The sequence below is a fragment of the Amaranthus tricolor genome, chromosome 2 (assembly GCF_026212465.1).
Source record: "Amaranthus tricolor cultivar Red isolate AtriRed21 chromosome 2, ASM2621246v1, whole genome shotgun sequence".
Lineage (NCBI taxonomy): Eukaryota > Viridiplantae > Streptophyta > Magnoliopsida > Caryophyllales > Amaranthaceae > Amaranthus > Amaranthus tricolor.
In genome coordinates, this window is record NC_080048.1 from 22,219,232 (window position 1) to 22,226,521 (window position 7,290).

The 7,290-nt window shown below is 38.4% G+C and overlaps 1 protein-coding gene across 1 annotated transcript in view; it reads left to right on the forward strand.

Annotated features, from left to right (window-relative positions):
- Positions 1 to 7,071, forward strand: part of LOC130806323 (wax ester synthase/diacylglycerol acyltransferase 5-like) — a 44,198-nt gene extending 37,127 nt beyond the window's left edge. The window contains exon 6 of the mRNA XM_057671344.1: positions 1 to 7,071. This exon is cut by the window's left edge and continues 428 nt beyond it. The gene's annotated coding sequence lies outside the window, so the exon portion shown is untranslated.
- The last annotated feature ends 219 nt before the right edge of the window (positions 7,072 to 7,290 follow it).

Below are 7,290 nucleotides of genomic sequence, written 5' to 3' on the forward strand. Positions count from 1 at the left end.
AAAATATTACATTTAATTGATTTATTTTATCTTAGTTCATATTTCAAATGACTTAATTGTCTATGTAATTTTACTACCACTAACCCAACCTGGTATGTCGTTCACAAAACATCAAATGTAACTCAAAACAATGTTTAACATGACTTTTGGTTTAACTACTCTTGTGTGGTGACTGAATATAATTCACTTGAAGGGATGTTGGTAAATAACACAATGGTGAGAAACAAGTGTGGTGTAGCTTAATAATATAATGTCGCATGTATGGCGGAGCTTGTGGCACCAAATGGATGCCAAGCTCGCACAAGCTTACCAACAAAGATCTTTAGTCAACTTTAGTGAGAAACTAGAGGAGCGTTGGGAACATGTTTCTTATTATTGTTCTTAATTTCTTAAACGATTAGACTCGGTTCTTGAGGGAGCAACTTGTTTGTTTGGGAAAACACTCAGTTTTAGTATCTTATGTTTTCTCATGGTCATTTCTCTCGAAAGACCAATCTTTGTGCATAGTCGAGCAAGCTCTATTCACGTGGACTTAGAACTAATACCATATGAATATCTTGGGGGCTATAAATTAACAATTAATTGATCAGTCAGACTCTTTGAGTAGATCAACCCATAAGATTTGTATTTTATTCGGTTCCCTTGGACTCACAAGGCCTAGGAGTCACTTAGTCGGACTCTCATGGGTTGATAAACAAATGAGATTTATATTTTATTTGGCTCCCTGCGGTTCGTAAGCCCTAGGAGTCACTTAGTCGATCTCTCACGTGTAGATCAACTCCAGAGATTCATTGTTATTTAATTTTGTTTGGCTCCTTGGGGCTCGTATACCCTAGAACCCGAGATTAATTATTTGGCTCCCTAAGAAGCATAAGCTATGGTCCTTTAATTTCTTTACATGGCCTCTTTTAGAATCACAAATCCATGAAGCTTATGAATTTAATAAACATGAAAGACACAAAATAAAAACAATCAAACCGAGTTTACTGATTCCAAAACGATGTTTGTTAATTCAAAAGAAAAGTACACTAAAAGAACCATATCTTAGGAAAAAGTACATGAGGATTACATCCCACCTCATACAAAATAAAAAGAAAAAGGGGTACATCAGGACCGTAGTCCACTCGAAACCAAAAACCTCCCAACCTGAAGAGTAACTCTCCAGAAGCTTGTGTATGGAGAATACGAGCTCAAATTCCCCCTCAGCGTTTGGGATCGATCCTAACCACTCGAAGTACCTAGCAAAGTAGGGGTTTGTGATGATTGTGGGGTCAGCGTCAAGGAAACGTAAGCAATAGGAAAAGAGACCACTGTTGGTATCATTTAAGGGATAGAGTTATCATACTTGTTGAGAAATCAATATCCCTGAACCTGGCCTCCAGTTCCTCAAGAATAACTTCTCTTAAGCTTCCCTGTCAATGACATCTTCATTTGAGCAATAGTTCTCAACTTACCTTAGCTTCTTAGAGACACGTTGCCTTGTCATATTTACCATCAGCTACTTGCAACAAAGCTTCTGAGTCTAGCGTCACTCGCAGCTTTTCTAAGGCAACTTGAAATAAGCTCATTCACCTTCATGCCTTGACTGACAATATTGGTCCTAAGTCGAGCAATAAACAACCCACCCTCCTTGGACTCCAACTACTTCTTTGCAAATTTCTTCTTCGAAGAAAGTTGCTTCTCCCTTAATAATACCACCTCTTTAAGGAAATGACATCTTTCCTGTATGTCTTCCAGAAAGTTACGAAGACCCTTGTTCTCTTGTGTCAAAATCATGACTTAATTGCTTTCGTTATCGTTTACGATCGTTGCTTCCGCTGTCGCACAACAATCAGAATCAAGAGCTCAAGTTTAATTCTCGGAAAAGTTCTAGAGGGAAACAATAGTAAAAGATTGTACAATAAAGATTGAGAAATTTAATGGGAACAATAGCTTTGGGCTATGGCAGATTAAGATGAAGGCGTTATTAAAGCAGCTGTAGATTTGGCATCCGTAGATCCCAAAGAGTATGACATCTACATCGGGATGTGGAGACAAATGGCCTGATGAATAGTTAGTAATGATGGAAAATAAGGCTCATTTTACCATATTTCTAAGTCTTGATCATCATATCACCACGGAGATTGCTAATGAGGAGACGTTGCGAAATTATGGTTAAAATTGTAGTCATTGTACATGACGAAATCTTTAACCAACAAATTGCTAATGAAACAGCGGTTATTTAGCCTCATGATGCAGTCAGGTACGCCATTAAGAGATCATCTAGAAAATCTTAATTCTATTTTACTGATTTGCGTAATTTAGATGTTAAGATATATGATGAGGATGTTGCGTTAATATTGCTTGTTTCTCTACCGAATAGTTATGAAAACTTTGTGGAGTCTTTTGTGGTTGGCAAAGACCCGTTGATCCTAGAGGAAGTGAAGGTAGCACTTTATACTAGGGAGTTGCTTTAAAAGGTGACATGTTATAATGAGAATTATGATAGTAGGTTAGTTGTTAGGTCGGGTAGATATTCTGGAAGAAAAAAAGGTTTAACAATAGTAACAATGCTAGGTTGGATACTAGTAATGGTACAGATGGATCTAGCAACACTAGAACCATGATATGTTATCACTGTTAGGAAATAGGACATTTTAAGTATAAGATTCCAAAATTAAAGAATAAATCTCAGGCCACAGTAGTTGTAAGTAAACATAATAAGATCTATAATTCGGAGAAATACTTAGCATTCATTAGTTGTGTTGAGTTTAGTGATTTGTCTGATATTTGGATTCTTGATTCTGGTAGTTCGTTCTATATGAGTCCTCGTCGGGACTGGTTTGATACTTATGAGTCTTGTTTTGGGGGTTCAGTTACGATTGCTAACAATACTCCATGTGCAGTAGTAGGTATTGGTTCCATGAGACTTCGGACTAATGATGGGAGAAGAGTTACTTTGACTAAGGTGAGGCATGTTCCTACATTAGGGAAAACCTTAATATTGCTTGGGACCTTTGATGATTTAGGGCTCAAGAGTGAGCTTAGCAATGCGGAAGTGATTGTCTTAAAGGATTTAGATTTGATACTTAAGGGTGTTTAAGTCTCTGTATGTCTTTTAGGATGTTACAGCTATTTAGTTCTGCTGTTAGTGCTTCTATTTGTCACTAGGAGATGACGGTTAGTGGTAGACATGGTCATATGGGTAAGAGTAGAGGGCTGGAATTGTCCATTGAGAATCGTCTTACATGTGTCAAGGATGCCTACCTTGAGGACGACAAGCATTGGGTGTTTGCGTTTAAACACGGGTGTGAGCTTAGCATTGAAGCTTATGATCACTTGTATGGTAAGATGTATAGTTGGCTACATTTGGATAATTTGTTTTGTGGATTTGTTATGTTTTGTGTTTTAGGTATTTTGTGGCATCATACCTATAGAATAACACCATTGCAGAGAGGTGTTACACGAATATCAAATCGGACCTTGTTAGGGATAGTCTTATGCATGCTCTCTAGTACTTGGTTGTTGAGTAGATACTGGATTAGTTTGTTCGATCGGGGTTTATACATGGGATTAGAGGTGACCATGTATGTGTGGTGTGGCTCAGTTGGTTATCGTGCTATCTCATGTTTGGAGCTTTGTTAGGGCTTTCGTATGCTGTTGTGTATTTTGTATCTTCCGGTTATGGTGATAGTGGTATCGAGTTTGAGGTGGAGTATGAGGCTAATCCCTCATTTATGTTCGACCGTGGATTGATGTTGTTGATTGTTCCCCAGGTATCTCGCTGATTGTGAATTCTGGTACGATCTTTATCTCTATGGATTGTTTAAAGGATTCAGTGCAAGAAACATTTCACCGATCTAAAGGGTTTCAAGAGAAGCCTATATGTGCTATCGAGAAAATCTAATAGGTTGGTTTATGGATTGTTCTTTTTGTTTTTATAGGTTTGGTAGGTTATGCATCGAGCCTTGTAGGTTTATCAAGGTTGGTAGTCGTTTGGTAGTCAGTTGAACCTCCAACACATGAGCACGTCGTAGAGTATAATAAGCGAGCGTAGTGTCTTGTTATGATTTTACGTATGAACAGAGTGTGGGAATTTTTGTATAGACTGGTAGTGTTTCTTAGCTACATTATATCAACTCATTTAGAGGTGGAGTCAATCTACATGTCTAGAGTTACGGTTTGTTGTTTGAAGTATGTTGTTATGTGTACTTGCTTTGCGCATGCCATTAGTGTCATTTGTAGGTTTGTGATTCAACTAGGGTGGGGGCATAGGCAGGCAGAGATTTGTTCTCTCTACGGTTTGCTTGGATCAGCTGTTGTGTTTCTTATGTACGGGAATGATGTTAGGTGCTTAGTTACATCGGTTGAGGCTTGGGTTGTGTTCGCTGAGTTTGATTGTGTTATGATCTCGATGATGGTTCTTTTTTATCAACCTTGGTTGGCTTTTGTGTACTGTGATTGTTTGTTTAGTGATTAGGTACTTCTGGAGAAGCACGGTGTGGTCAAATTTCATTCGGAATGCACATACATGAAGATAGAGGTAAAGAAGGTAGGATGTGATCATAATCCTAGTGACTTCTTTACTATATTGGTTTCATTGGCATAGTCCATGAGGGGTGGTGTTGAGGGACCTCACATGTGGAGGAGTGCACAACCTCAAGGTGGAGCTTGCCTCGTGGACTCGTGATGCAGGTAGAGCATTATGAGTGGACTTGTTATGCTAGTTGAGCGTTATGAGTCATTATACTTGAAAACGACGATGTGATGGGTCTTGGTTGAAGACTTATCAGGATGGGTCTTTGTTGGAGATTTGTCAGGATGTACGACCTATGCTTGAGCTTTGCATCGGTTTTAGCTTGAGAATGGTTTTGTTTCACTATGGTTTAATTAGGTAGTGATTGACTACGAGTTCTCGTCAAGGTGGAGATCGTTGGGATTTTGTGACTCGAATCGAGTCTAAAATCAGGCTTTATGATGAATCAATGAATGGTCAAAAAGGCGATGGAACACAAGTGCGCGGGCCGCGAAGTACTATGTTGGCACGCGAAGGTGCCAGGCGCCGAGTACTACACGGGGCGCGATGTATCTTCTATTTTGGGCAGAATGTTAGGTGCGTGCTGCAGTGATTTGGGCGTGGCGCGCTTGCGCGGAGCGCGGAGTTTTATGCAGTTTTTGTGAAAAGTTGGTTTTAGCATGTTTTTGGCCAGTTACTCATAGTTTTTAATGGTTTGTTTTGTATTTCTTAACCCTATTTTCTTTTTATTATGAGATATATACTATGTATAGGCCCCATGTAATTAGAATTAGGAGATACAACACAAAGAGAGAAAAAGCTTGGAGAGTCATTGTTGTGGCTTCTCGTTCATGTTGTAATCTACTGGTTAATAGTGAAAAGTTTATTCTTGGTGCTAATGGATGTAGCTATCACGTTGATAGTGAACCACGTTAATTTCTCGGTATGATTTTCTTTATCGTTTGTTTGAATTTTTATTGCTTTGTTTATTGTTTTCGATCTTTGCTTTCATTGTCACACAACATTTTTTATTTAGATCATTTACTCTCTTCTTAGTCAAGTTGTAATTGGCCTTGAGATTTTCTGACCCAAGAGCTCGAGAGATTTCATACTGCATCCTTATATTCATCTAAAAGAAAAAGCAAAGTTAATATCAATCGAATAAAGCATCAATCCAATAGCTCAAACAAAAATGAGAAACCATATGTACCTCAGCTTGGAGGAAAAGCAGCTTATTGACCCTCATCTTAGCAGGAATCGAGCCCAGATAGACTAGATCCTTGTCAGCCACCAATTGGCCCATTTCTCTCCTCCACCTGACCCTCGACTCCTTCGAAGATAAGTCCAAAAAGGTCTTGTTAGAGGCCTAGACTACACCTGTATCCCTTCGGATGATTTCGTAATTGGACTCCACCATATTGGGTGAAAAAGACTGTTCCCGCCTCCTTATAGTGGCCCTCTATTTGCCTTTGCCTTTTTTTAGCGGGAGTGAATTGGGTCTTTTTGCAGTAGGGGCCGAGGTTTATCCTCCCTCTTTCTCTTTCCTTTTGACAGGAGAAGTTGAACATGTTTGAAGAAGGAGAAATTAGATTAATTCCTTGGGGAGGAGGAAGAGAAGTTTTATCAGCATGGGTCTTCCTTCTATTGATTTGGACATTATTTGAGAAAAGTTGCGAGAATTTATTATATATGGATGTCTTGTCTTAGGCTCATAGAATACGACAGCTGCAAAAACAAAGATAAAGTTTGAAACTAAATGACTTCAATGGAAGAGCAGAGTTAAAAGGAACTCACTCGCCCTGTGAATATTGTGAATAAGGCCTAGCGCAGAAAAGAGGAATTCATTCCAAGATGATCCAAGGTCACATTGTAGTTCCTTTGGATGAGGATCGACTTTAAAACCTCCACTACCATCGTGGCATGCTCAATCAACAAAATATTCTTCTATGTTACTTGTGGAGCATTGTTGTGAAACTAAAAATTCGGCTCCTCGTCATAAGGTGTACCAGCCATTTATAAACATAGTAAAAGAATACAAAATTGTTCCTAAATCTTTTCATACTATCTTTTAGGCCATCCCCTCCTATGTTGAAAGGTCACCCAACCTAACCCACAAATGGTTGTAAATCTTCAAAGTCTAAATATATACCTAAAATTGTTAAAGACAACTAAACACCTTAAGTTATACAAACTATAATTAAACCTATTATACAACCCCATCCATTAGGATATAAATTGAATATAGATATGTTGTAGGATTTGAGAACTTTGATACTGCAGGGATGAAGGGGGAACCTCAAACTCATCTCTATCTAGTCCTTGTAAACCCATGCAACCCTCTAAGATATTCTTTATATTGTCTTTCTTCTGGGGCTTTACTATGGAGTATTCATCAGGCAAAGCCCAATGTTTTCTCATCCTAGACAATTCTGTTTCTGCATCAAGTTTTTTGCATTAAAGACTTAGTCCTTTTGCATTTATTTCTTGGCATTGAAGTGAGTAATTTAGAGGATGCTATAGTTCTAAGCCAAAAGATATTTGTAAATGAGTTGTTAAGAGATTTTGGTATTTAGATATCCAAATGAGTGGTTACACCCTTACCTCTTAACCTCAAGTTACATTCTAATTCTTCACCACCGTTTCATGATCCTACTTAGTACAAAAGTATAGTTGGGAAGCTCAACTTTCTCACTAATACACGACCTAACTTGCTTTCACGGTTCATTCTATAATCCAATTATGCATGCTCCATCTGTTCTTCATTATGATGCTTTGGTTCATACACTGAATTATGT